This window comes from Gasterosteus aculeatus, chromosome 21 (assembly GCF_964276395.1).
Source record: "Gasterosteus aculeatus chromosome 21, fGasAcu3.hap1.1, whole genome shotgun sequence".
Taxonomy (NCBI): domain Eukaryota; kingdom Metazoa; phylum Chordata; class Actinopteri; order Perciformes; family Gasterosteidae; genus Gasterosteus; species Gasterosteus aculeatus.
Window position 1 is genome coordinate 4,069,029 of NC_135708.1, and position 13,929 is coordinate 4,082,957.

General features: G+C 46.7%; 2 long non-coding RNA genes across 3 annotated transcripts in view; one reads left to right on the top strand and one right to left on the bottom strand.

Moving 5' to 3' along the window:
- Positions 1 to 13,929, bottom strand: part of LOC144390358 (uncharacterized) — a 173,537-nt gene that overhangs the window by 96,748 nt on the left and 62,860 nt on the right. The window lies entirely within an intron of this gene.
- The window catches only part of LOC144390350 (uncharacterized), a 94,230-nt gene that overhangs the window by 56,094 nt on the left and 24,207 nt on the right, over positions 1 to 13,929 (top strand). The window lies entirely within an intron of this gene.

Sequence of the window (13,929 nt, forward strand, 5' to 3'; positions counted from 1 at the left end):
ATGAACTACGCAGCTGAAAGAAGAAGCTCTCTGACCGAGGACCAGATACTGTATGAGAAGCACACAGGAACAATACTCGCCCGAGGAGCCGACACGCTGTGACCCACGTTAACAAGCGTCTCAGGCGTTCAGCCAGAACACCCAAAGTCCGGTCTGGTTTGTGGGCCACTAACAGCGGAACAGAGGCGTACGGGCCGAGGCGGCTGTACAAGTCGTACGCAAAGACATCCAGCTCATACAGCCGGTGAGGGTCCCCGTCACTGCCACGGCACATGAACTAAAGATCATCAAGGGATTGTGAGAATGAAACATGGATGTTCCTGCTCGTGTCGTCTGCTTGTAGTTCATGTGTGTACCTGGTGTCTCTGGGCTGAAGGCCGTCGGCGTGCTCTGGTACACGAGGCTGAACCCGTGGAGACAGAGGTCGGACCCGATGCTGCTGGGACCTGGAGACGGACAACACGTTCATTTATACTTTAACTAAATATAGAAGGTATTTTAGCGAAGATCATGCTGGTGTTCCTCTCCGGTCCGATGCATCAGACGAGTGAAGATCTGTGGGAACTAAACTGTAAATATCTACAAGGCACAAGAGGAGTTTCAGTATCCGCCTCCATCAGAGAGCAGTGCAGCGCTACTCACATGAAAGGAGGAAGAACTTCTTTGCAGCTACAGAGACTTTAAGACATTTTGTCTCTCAGGTTTCATGTATTTTATTTCTTGTTTAGAGCGATAAACGGTTACGTTCATGCATTGTATCGTTTTCCTATGATTCAGGGACACTGGAGTAAGATGGACTGTTGCACATATGTTGCTTATTACTTTGAGCTGGTGTGATTGTGTCATATTTTCTGATCATGTCATTGTGAGGAGTTGTGTGTTGTGAGTCTTGCCGTGTTCGTCCTGTGATGTTGTATGTGGGATGAATGCAGCGTCAGTTCTTCTTCTCATTATTCTTATTATTACTTTGGCCACAACACAAATGTAGGATGGAGAAAAGTGCATCACTGGGTTTTTGGGCCACAGTGTGACGAGCTGTAAAGAAAACATTGATAGGTATGAAAGCCAAACGGTTGCCAGTCAGTACACACCTGAGCCAAAGAGCAACACCAACACTAAGTGTCCACTAGTGTCCTGTTCCAGTCAACCGGATGCTTTGTCCAATATTCACTCTGCTTTTTGTTCTGTCTCTCTAGCTGCTAAATGCTCCACTTTGGTCCCCACGCAGTAATAAACGTTGTCTCTGGTGTGGGAACTTCTCAACTCTAAGATGCAACAACCTGCTGCATTGATTCAGTGACATCACCTCGTCTGGATGTCAGTTTCATCTCGCTGTGTCTTTACTGTAGTTTCCTGTCACGCTTCCTCCTCTCCTCTTCCTCCCCCCTTGATCCCTCTGTCCTTGAGCTGATGTGTGAAAACCTTATTTGTTGATCACGGCACGTATGTGATGCTCCACAGAAGGATCGCACCAAGTATGTGCTACATTTCAACACCTCAGTTATGAGTTACACACAAATGATGCATTTTTCTATTTTGTTTATAAATGTCTTCATTTCTAAATTTTAATATCTTGGTTTTTTGTGAGATGTTTGCAATATTTATAATAACACGTTTTAGTTAACATAATTCAAAGGTAACCAAAGACATGGTATTATTTATTTGCAGCTTAACTGTGGCTATTTTCATCAATAACTTGTGCATTATTCTGCCAGCAGATCAAATTTAGCATCTCCTGAAAATGAGAATGCAAAGGAAGTTGTAGCGTGTGTATAAAGGCTCAGTGTTCAATGTGGGGGTTCAGGGTCCCTGCAGAGTCAGAATACAGCAGATGGACTCTACTACCCTTTCCACCACAGAGGGATGCTGCTGAGCCTTTGTTGTGGCTGTGCACTCGTGTCTTTCATCAGGACCTGACATTTCATCATTCATCATTTTACCATAACATTTGTTGTCTTGGCCAAAGTCCGACAGTCTTGTGCATCATGATGTTCAGGGCAATGGGTCGACCACAGCAGGCAGTTGGATTTGAATCTTCTCATCTGCTGATGCAAAGATACTTAGAACATAAACGCTGACAAAGGAACTAGACAGTGTTGTAGACGTTTTTCACTTTTTCACACGAGCTGGGAACCTCCAGGAGCCCCGAGTGACCCCCAGTGACTCCCAGTGACCCCCAGTGACCCCCAGTGACCCCCAGTGACTCCCAGTGACTCCCAGTGACGCACCGCACCCACTTGTGTTCAAAAAATGAAGAAACTCCGGACAGACAGAAGACATGTTGGACTGAAAAGTTCAAATGAAAAGCCTTTAATAAAAGAAAAGGTGTTGTGCTAAAAAGAAGATCTCAGCTGAGGATCCGCTGGTTTGTGCATCAACAGGCCACAGAGGAGCTCATTGACTATCACATAGTGACCGTCTCTTGCTTCCACCAACCAATCAAGAACAAAGGGTGCTTACAGATATTTATAGAGGTCAGTAAAGGTGTGAGAAGCAGTGTCCACACCCCTGGACACGTGACGCCTCCTGGTGCGTTCAAGTTGACTAGTTATTTACAGAATATAGTGGTGCAATGAGGTATTACATTGGATGGCGCGTTCACTGTAACTCTCTGGGTCAATATAAGTGGTGCAAAGTATTACATGAATGCATTTTGATTGGTTACATTACATTGAACACAATCATAGCTGTGCATTGGTGTTATTCTATTGATTAGTGTCAACATGACAGCGGTGTCACACTATTCTCATGTCTTTATTGATCACATAGTGTCAGAATCAGGGCTGTATCCTGGTGGACACTAAATGCATTTTATCCATTGGTCTAATTCATGAAGCGTCGTCAGTCTGACTACTGTAACTCTCTCCTGCAGGTCTCCTGCTACCACCATTCCACCTCTGCAGCTCATCCACAATGCAGCAGCTCCACTGCTCTTTAACCTTCCTAAGTCCTCTAAACATGGTGCTCACGTACCGTGCTGTGAATGGATGGGGTCCAGCTTACATCCAGGACCTGGTCCAACCCGACATCCCGACCCGCACTCTCCGCTCTGCATGTGATAAACTGCTTGTTCCTCCTCACTGAGAGCAAAGGAACTCAAACAGTGAGTGTGATCCAGAATGCAACGACGTAACGGTGATCCTACAACACTGTTCTCCTGATCTGGAAACTTTCTTCATCCACTGCAAACCCTTTTATTCCCCCCGCGAGTTCGCTTCATTCATCCTGGTCGGTGTTTACATGCCGCCGGCGGGCAACGTGCACGAGGCTCAGCGGACACTCGCCGACCAGATACGGCGTGTGGAGCGGACCAACCCGGACTCTTTAGTTATTGTCCTCTGGGACTTTAACAAAGGAAATCTCACCCATGAACTTCCTAAATACAGACAGTTTATTAAATGCCCACCAGAGAGGAGAACACGCTGGATCACTGTTACACCACAGTAAGCAGGGCTTATCACGCCGTCCCTCGTGCTGCACTGGGACACTCTGACCACGTCATGGTCCATCTGATTCCTGCATACAGGCAGAAACTAAAGCTCTGCAAACCTGTGGTGAGGGAATTCAAGAAGTGGACCAGTAAGGCTCTGGAGGATCTTCGGGCGTGCTTTGACTGCACAGACTGGGATGTTTTCAGGACGGCTACTGACAGTCTGGATGAGTTCACAGAGGCTGTAACTTCCTACATCGGCTTCTGTGAGGACAGCTGTGTACCATCATGCACCAGGGTGAGTTACAACAACGACAAACCCTGGTTCACAGCGGAGCTCAGAACACTACGCCTGCAGAAGGATCAGGCATTTAGGAGCGGGGTCAAAGACTTGTACACAGAGGCAAAATACAAGTTTAGAAAGGCGGTGAGAGACGCTAAACGACTGTACTCTGAGAAACTCCAACAACAGTTCTCAGCAAGTGACTCTGCTTCGGTCTGGAGAGGCCTCAAACACCTCACCAACTACAGGCCAAAAACCCCCCACTCCATGAATGACCTCCGCCTGGCAGACGAGCTGAATGAGTTCTACTGCAGATTCGAAAGACACTCAGTGTGTTTACATGATGGTATAATTATAATCTTTGCTTAGTCGGACTATGCTCTCTTTTGGGGGGAGGTGCTATTATCCCAATATACATGGCAGTGAATAAATCGAATCATTGGCCGAAAGCATGTCATATCCGATACGATAGGTGACGCTGTTTTCATTACAGCTAGTTGTGATACAGCCATTTCCGGTTGACCGCTTCACCACTACCAACAACAACAAAAACAACATCAACATTACGAGAAAGATGGCGAACATAGAGCGAGGTGAAGCTACATCCCTCTACTATCTGCATGATGTTAACAGGAGCACAGCGAATGCGAATGGCGCTATTGGCTGATTTGATAACGGAGAGAAGACGCCGTCAGGATCTCAAGGATGCGCAAAGACGCAAATTCCAGTTCCTCATCCGATTCACCGTTACATGCCGCAATAGTCGAACTATCACCTGGATCGGATCGAGTTATCCAGGGGTGTCAGTCGGATCGTAGTCGGACCGCACATAGTCGGACAAAGGTGTTTACATGAAACGGATAATTTGATTTCAGTCCGACTAAGCCAGTTATTCGAATCCATGTAACCACACTGAATGTCCTGATCCCATCCCCCACAGCTCCACCAACCTGCTGCAGTCCCCCACCCCTCCCTCCCCCAGCCCATCAGGGGCTCACGCCTCTTCATCTATATCACCTTCCCCTTCCCTCAGCCTCTCGGACCATCAGCACCGGTTCCCCCCAAGGCTGCGTTCTTTCCCCTCTGCTCTTCTCCCTGTACACCAACAGCTGCACCTCCAGTCACCAGTCCGTCAAGCTCCTGAAGTTTGCGGAATGTGGTGGAAATTGTGGACTTAGGCCTTGTGAGAAATCAAAAGTATCAGAGACTCGCTTATGATTAAGTATTTTACTAATTAGGATATAGGAAAAATCATAAGTATACAAGAATCATCAACACAAGCCGTAAGTACAGACAGAAGTCAAATGACTACAATTCAGCTGAAAAGGGACAGAATGTTCCTTCCCCCAAAAGGAGCAGGAAGATCTGACAAAGTTTCTGGGGGGAACCAGGAGCTTTTATACATCTCTGAAGGTCCGAGGAATGGTAACCAGATGTTGTTTCGAGAACCTCCGCGACACTCCCTTAGTGGGACCAAATCAATCATTTAGACAGAGAGGAAAACACAGGAGAAAGGTAAATAGAAGAACATGATATGGTCTGTCCAAGCCACATATGGATTTCATCGTAGACTAGGTCAGGTCACGAGTTTCCCAAGAAAGGTCACATACGAGTTCTTGAGACTCTCACAATATGCACCTCAACAAATTCTCCCCCGACACGGAATACACCACCCTCATTGGACTGATCTCTGGTGGGGACGAGTCCGCCTACAGGTGGAGTCTGACCATCTGGTGTCGTGGTGCAGCAAGAACAACCTGGAGCTCAACGCTTTAAAGACAGTGGAGATGGTTGTGGATTTCCGGCGGAACAGAGCCCCACCCTCCCCCATCACCCTGTGTGACTCCCCAGTCACTATTGTGGATTCCTTCCGTTTCCTGGGCTCCATCATCACCCAGGACCTCAAGTGGGAGCTGAACATCAGCCCCATCACCAAGAAGGCTCAGCAGAGGTTGTTCTTCCTGAGGCAGCTGAAGAAATTCAACCTGCCAAAGACGATGATGGTCCACTTCTACACGGCCATCATCGAGTGCATCCTCTGCTCCTCCATCAGCGTCTGGTACGCTGCAGCCACAGCCAAGGACAAGGGCAGGCTGCAGCGTGTCCTCCGCTCTGCAGAGAGGGTGATCGGCTGCAATCTGCCGTCCCTGCAGGACTTGTTCGCTTCTAGGACCCTGAAGCGAGCTAAAAAGATCGTAGCCGACCCCTCTCACTAACCCATAGCATTATTTTTTATTTCATTCCTCGTGCACTCTTGTCTTGTTGTCCATTGTTACACTGTCCACTGTCACGCACCAACCGCCAAGTCAAATTCCTTGTATGTCTGACATATTATGGCAATAAATCCTGTTTCTTATGAGCCTCACTAAGCTCTTGAACAGAAGAACCAGATGAAGAACATGATGATTGGTTGTGTTGTAAAATTAAGTGAATATGGATTGATGTCAGTGAGGGATTTCACATTCATTTGTGGTGTGAAAACATGCCAGGTCTCCCTGCTCGATGTCGCACCGTCTCATTCATTCACTTGGCTCATGACGTCCACATGAATGTTCCTCTTTGGCTAAAAAGTGCCCTAAATCGGTTGGGAAAGCTCGCATTGCCTGAAACTGCTCATTAGCGGTGTTTCCGCGGTGTCGATTTAGTCGATCGCCACCGACCTAAAGACTGAAATGACAACCAACGGTCGCACAAAGTCCAGCTGTTATTTAGATCACCTTACTGATATGAACGCTCAGGTCGATGTAACATCACATTATGGCTCAATTCAGTGCACTTCGTGACTCACTCTCCACCAATCAGAGCGCTTGATTTCACCCGTATTATAAAAGAATATACGATACGGGACATGAAACATAACCAGTAGTCCAAGTGCAAGCAGCCAGTTGATGGTGAATTTATGCTACTTTGTTGAATTCATATGTTTGTGAATGTGACTTTGAAAGAGTCAGAGCCTCCAGCCACCAACCTCACCGCACGTCACTGCCAGCAGCTCTGTGAAAGGTCCAACGTCTAGTTTCAGAAGATCTAAGGAGACTTCTACAGGTCAGAGGACCGTCTGAAGAGCTTTGCAGTACTTTCATTAGAATTTGTATTTTCGATGCAGAGGTCGGCAGACGTTGTTTTTCTGACCCACAGTAAGAAGTAAAAACAGATGAAACTGATGACTAACTGTCACTCAACTAATAAACTGTCCATCGACAGTCTTCAGCATCTGGTTTTCATGATGATCAATGACAGAAGCTGGAGGAATTACAGTTTGTGTTCTACATTCAGTCACATCTTACTGTGTGCAAGCAGGCTGCTTTACTGGCTGTTCTTACCCACAATCCTTTGCCCAGCAGGTATATGAGCCAGAGGGTTCAAGGTGCCATGTGATGAGGAAGTAGAACACTGCATGTAACAACATGTCCTTTGTGATTTGGCAGGCGGCTTCAGACTGATACGTGGGGAAGTTGTTCCGCCCCAACAGGTTCAACCTGATCATCAAAGTGGAGAGAAGAATAAAAACACTCTCAGCTCAGACTCTGTTGTCTTAGTGGATGTTTTTATTCAATATAAACTCTTCACTACATTTGTTACAAAGGTTTCTGCTTCATCACGTGTTCCCTACTAGTCTACATGTAGAAGAAGACCAGGTGACAAAGAGGGGCGTGCACGGGTCCTCTGAACCATCTGGTCCAACAACAGCATCCAGTCTGTTGTCATAGCAACTCTTTACAAGGTGGAAGGATCGTTCCACAGATGCTGGTTTTGATCCTGAAAGACTCTTGTTGAGCCGTGAGGAGGATTCTGTTCACGAGGACCTTTGACCCTGTTGACAGCTCAGACTGAGAATCAGTAAACCAGTCAGACTTTGGACTTGACGTGAGGACCCACCCTCTGTGATAAAAGATAAGAAGCTGATAAGAAGTCACTTCATTCCGTCTGATGGAAGCTGAAGTGAAGCACGGAGCTCCTTTTCTACACGGACCTGCTGAGGACAGAAGAGAGCTGCTCACTGAGGAAGTTCATGTCTACAAGCTCAGTAAGTGCAGCTGTGATTGGTTGAATGACATCATTGATGGTCGTGAAGGTGTGATTGTTTAAAGCTGGGAAACAAGATGGCGCCTGTGTGAGCAGGCAGAGAGGAGCTGCTGTTGGTCTGAATGATGACGCTGTGATGAAGAAGAGGAGCTCAGTCTGATCTGGGGTCTGTGAGGACTGTTACTGATGAGGAGGGGAAGGTAGCAGACGGAGGGGCACTAGGACCCAGCAGGGACCACAGAGCTCACCTGGGCCTTTGTTCCTGAAACACACCTGAGAGACGCTCTGTTTGTCTCACCTGCTGCTTCAGTCCTTTAAGTCCACAAAGCTTCATGTTCATTTCTTCATCTGCTTTAAACACATTTAGTCACTTTTTAGTGTTTGACTGTGTTTGTTTTCTTTAGTGTTCAGTTTTTCTCTCATTGATCAGCAGGTTGTAGTCGACCTTTTACTAACTGATCACATGGTGAAGTGAAGCATCCCATCAGGAGAAAGCTTCCCCATGTTACCATGGTAACCACAGTGTTTCCATCAGGACAGCTACAGGTCACCTTACTGGTCTGTGTTTTACTGACTTCTGGACTCTGACGAGGAGAAACAGCACAGCTCCACCTGCTGGAAGAAGAGTGATGACATTCATCTTGTAAAACACTAAATTTATAGGATGAGCATTTTAACAGAGTTTAAAAAGGTAAAAGGAAGTTTGTCTTTCTCCAGAAGTCTAAACTTGAACAGACAACAAACTGAAAACGCAGAAGCATAAACTAGGCTTAAGTGTGCGTGTTTATATTTTAATACTAAGCAGAACTGTCGGGAGGCGGATCAAAGTCAGGGAGGGTGCAGAGGCACATGGAGCAGAACATACAGATGCAATAGTCTTCTGGTCAGCGAGAGGTTTCATCTTTTTCTTAGGTGGCATTTTTGCCTTCTACTTTTCCTGCTGAAGGAAAAACGGGATCACGTGGGAAGCGGCATGTATGCGCAGACGGCGTGTGCGCATAACAAAATGGCGGCCGCCGTTCAGAGTGTTGTTCGTTACCACACAGCCACCACCGGAATATGTTTTATTTATTCCACTACACACGTTAAAACATCACCGACCTGAGTAAACACCGCATAGAGCAGTTGAAACGTGAATTCATTTACTACTGAGAAGTTTGTATCTTTATTGTTGAAATGGAATCTGCGGTTACTGGCTAGTTGTTGTTGTAGCGGCTAAACTAGCACGTCGCGATACTCAAGGGGATCATGTCTGCGCAGAGTTAATGCGCAAAGGCTTGAAGCGGCGCTTGTCAGGTCCGCTGACAGGTTTCTTTCTGCTAGTTACGGTGATTTTCATGGAAGTCCATTTCCGCCACAAAAAAAAGAAAGTCGAAATTATGACTTGAGATATGCGCATGCGCAGGCTCCTTCGTTGTTTGATACATTGACTTTATAAACCCTCTTGGCGACTTCTGGTCAAAAGCGACCAGCGACCTTATCTGGTTTTATTGGAGACTTCTGTGGTGTCTGACGTGTCGTGACGTCACTGAAGCAGGAACCCTGCGGCTCGCAGCAGTCCAGCTGCAGTCAGAGGAGACACACGTCACGTGCAGGCTGAAATCAACGCGCGCATGCGCAAAGCCGCCGCCAATTCTGTGCGAGAAATTGCCAATACTGGTTCAATAAAGAGAGAATAACTTTTCAATCGTTACTAATCACGATAACTACGTAATAAATACCACCCGGAACGTATTTTATCTCCCTAGAAGACTCGGAAATACGGAAGATAATTTAGACTCCGCTAAAAGTCGGACGTCCCTGTTTGTTATGAGAGAGGAGTGAGCGGGTATCGAACGTACGACGTTTACACTTCGCTAAAGTTGGAAATATATTCACACATTCACACTTCCTGGTTTAATAGCTGCTCAGTGAGACTTTGTTAAACTCTGTGTGACCGTAGTCACCAACCAAGTCATCATTTCTTATCACTTTTTATCTCATAATTTCCACTTTCTTAAGTCATCTTTTCACTATCCTATTTTCATTATTCATGCGTTCAGGACGCATGGATACCTAGCAATATATATATATATATATATACAAGGTCTATAATAAGAAATATTACTAATACAAAATATGTATAAACAACCTTGACTGATCTTTGCACCACACTTTTGGTTCCCTTCCACCTATACTTACTTATAATATTAGTTATAAGTACTAATATTAAACTATACATATCTCATGTTGTCATTCTGCATGCTGAGTTTTAGTAGCCTATATAGTGATTTAACATAAATAACGTCCTGATGGACCGCTGCCTCCTGCCAAAGGAAAGCGCTTAAAAGAAACACAACATTTATAGGATGAGAATTTAAAATGACGTCTCTTGACACGTTGTCTCAAGACAACAACACAAAGTGTCCCATGAGAGTTTTAGTGTTGAGGTGAATGAGCTCTGTGTGTTTGTCCTGATGAAGATAATAATGTGTGAGCTCTGCCAGCAGGTTGGTGTGAAGGTGTGAAGGTGTGGACTCTGCTATGAATCAGGCTGAGGACCCAGAGGACGGAGTCCCTCCCTCTGAAGCCCCTCTGTGTGGGGAACATGACAGCCAGACCAAAGCTCAGAGGTGAGAGGACCATCTCCAACTGTCCTCCACTCGTCTCCATGTCCAAACGTCTCTGACTCACTGACTCTGCTTCTATGTGTGTGACCAGGATCCATCAGAGACCAGGACCTGGACCTGGACCCAGCTGTGTGTCCATGAAGAGTCACCGGTCTATGAATCCTCCTCTACTCTTCAAAGATGTTGGTTCCTCTGTTGATGCAAGGTGAGGGTCTCAGGCTGATGATGAGGTGTTTCTACCAGACTCTCTGGTGGAGGTTCTGGGTTTCTTGCTCCAGGGCCCTTCAGCAGTGTCCAGTGAGGGAGGGAGAGCTCCATGGAGGACTTGGTGAGACCTGTTGGGACTAAACCAAACTGACTGGTGAAGAAAACAGTGAGCTGAAAGACTGAGCTGTTGATTGTCAGTGGGACCAGCAGGACCAGTAGACCTAAACCACTATAGGGAGTCATGTGGTCCACATCCAGACCTCACGTCATGGACCTTTACCTTGTTTTGGTCTCTGTGAGGACGGACACCATGTGAGCTGATGCTTCATGATTAGATGATGATGTGATGATGTAATCTCAGTGTTTCTTTCAGTTCACATCAGCAGAGAGGAAAGTCTCCTGAACCCAGATGTTTGTCCATGAAGAGTGATCAGTCTAATGATCGATGGATTGACTTCAAAGATGGACGCCCTTCTTATGACCCAGAGTAAGTTCTTAAACAGATGAAGAACTGAAGATCCTCCGTCATGAATTACATAAATGTTTGTTCCTTGTTTAAAGTGTTGTTTCCATGACGATCCATCACGACAGAAATCATTATCTTCATCTAACTCCAGGGTGTCAAACTCATCTTAGGTTTGGGTCAGATACTGTCCACTTTGATCTCAAGTGGGTCGGACCAGTAAAATCTTAGGCGATGGTCCGGTCGACGGGGGGGCGTTATTTACAAGCGGGCGCTGCTGCCTGGAGGAACGCTGTGGTCTAAAAGGTCTAACACAGGGGAGCCCACACTTTATCAGCTCGCAAGCTACTTGTCATCAACGCTTCAATCCAAGTCATGGCGATCGCCAGAATAATGACAACGAGCAGCAGCGGTAACCAAGGGAACAACAGCGCTGCAGACCGGGAGCACTCACTTACTCTGTTTCTACATGTGTGACTAGGATCCATCAGAGACCAGGACCTGGACCTGGACCCAGCTGTGTGTCCATGAAGAGTAACCGGTCTATGAATCCTCTTCTACTCTTCAAAGATGTTGGTTCCTCTGTTGATGCAAGGTGAGGGTCTCAGGCTGATGATGAGGTGTTTCTACCAGACTCTCTGGTGGAGGTTCTGGGTTTCTTGCTCCAGGGCCCTTCAGCAGTGTCCAGTGAGGGAGGGAGAGCTCCATGGAGGACTTGGTGAGACCTGTTGGGACTAAACCAAACTGACTGGTGAAGAAAACAGTGAGCTGAAAGACTGAGCTGTTGATTGTCAGTGGGACCAGCAGGACCAGTAGACCTAAACCACTATAGGGAGTCATGTGGTCCACATCCAGACCTCACGTCATGGACCTTTACCTTGTTTTGGTCTCTGTGAGGACGGACACCATGTGAGCTGATGCTTCATGATTAGATGATGATGTGATGATGTAATCTCAGTGTTTCTTTCAGTTCACATCAGCAGAGAGGAAAGTCTCCTGAACCCAGATGTTTGTCCATGAAGAGTGATCAGTCTAATGATCGATGGATTGACTTCAAAGATGGACGCCCTTCTTATGACCCAGAGTAAGTTCTTAAACAGATGAAGAACTGAAGATCCTCCGTCATGAATTACATAAATGTTTGTTCCTTGTTTAAAGTGTTGTTTCCATGACGATCCATCACGACAGAAATCATTATCTTCATCTAACTCCAGGGTGTCAAACTCATCTTAGGTTTGGGTCAGATACTGTCCAATTTGATCTCAAGTGGGTCGGACCAGTAAAATCTTAGGCGATGGTCCGGTCGACGGGGGGGCGTTATTTACAAGCGGGCGCTGCTGCCTGGAGGAACGCTGTGGTCTAAAAGGTCTAACACAGGGGAGCCCACACTTTATCAGCTCGCAAGCTACTTGTCATCAACGCTTCAATCCAAGTCATGGCGATCGCCAGAATAATGACAACGAGCAGCAGCGGTAACCAAGGGAACAACAGCGCTGCAGACCGGGAGCACTCACTTACTCTGTTTCTACATGTGTGACTAGGATCCATCAGAGACCAGGACCTGGACCTGGACCCAGCTGTGTGTCCATGAAGAGTAACCGGTCTATGAATCCTCCTCTACTCTTCAAAGATGTTGGTTCCTCTGTTGATGCAAGGTGAGGGTCTCAGGCTGATGATGAGGTGTTTCTACCAGACTCTCTGGTGGAGGTTCTGGGTTTCTTGCTCCAGGGCCCTTCAGCAGTGTCCAGTGAGGGAGGGAGAGCTCCATGGAGGACTTGGTGAGACCTGTTGGGACTAAACCAAACTGACTGGTGAAGAAAACAGTGAGCTGAAAGACTGAGCTGTTGATTGTCAGTGGGACCAGCAGGACCAGTAGACCTAAACCACTATAGGGAGTCATGTGGTCCACATCCAGACCTCACGTCATGGACCTTTACCTTGTTTTGGTCTCTGTGAGGACGGACACCATGTGAGCTGATGCTTCATGATTAGATGATGATGTGATGATGTAATCTCAGTGTTTCTTTCAGTTCACATCAGCAGAGAGGAAAGTCTCCTGAACCCAGATGTTTGTCCATGAAGAGTGATCAGTCTAATGATCGATGGATTGACTTCAAAGATGGACGCCCTTCTTATGACCCAGAGTAAGTTCTTAAACAGATGAAGAACTGAAGATCCTCCGTCATGAATTACATAAATGTTTGTTCCTTGTTTAAAGTGTTGTTTCCATGACGATCCATCACGACAGAAATCATTATCTTCATCTAACTCCAGGGTGTCAAACTCATCTTAGGTTTGGGTCAGATACTGTCCACTTTGATCTCAAGTGGGTCGGACCAGTAAAATCTTAGGCGATGGTCCGGTCGACGGGGGGGCGTTATTTACAAGCGGGCGCTGCTGCCTGGAGGAACGCTGTGGTCTAAAAGGTCTAACACAGGGGAGCCCACACTTTATCAGCTCGCAAGCTACTTGTCATCAACGCTTCAATCCAAGTCATGGCGATCGCCAGAATAATGACAACGAGCAGCAGCGGTAACCAAGGGAACAACAGCGCTGCAGACCGGGAGCACTCACTTACTCTGTTTCTACATGTGTGACTAGGATCCATCAGAGACCAGGACCTGGACCTGGACCCAGCTGTGTGTCCATGAAGAGTAACCGGTCTATGAATCCTCCTCTACTCTTCAAAGATGTTGGTTCCTCTGTTGATGCAAGGTGAGGGTCTCAGGCTGATGATGAGGTGTTTCTACCAGACTCTCTGGTGGAGGTTCTGGGTTTCTTGCTCCAGGGCCCTTCAGCAGTGTCCAGTGAGGGAGGGAGAGCTCCATGGAGGACTTGGTGAGACCTGTTGGGACTAAACCAAACTGACTGGTGAAGAAAACAGTGAGCTGAAAGACTGAGCTGTTGATTG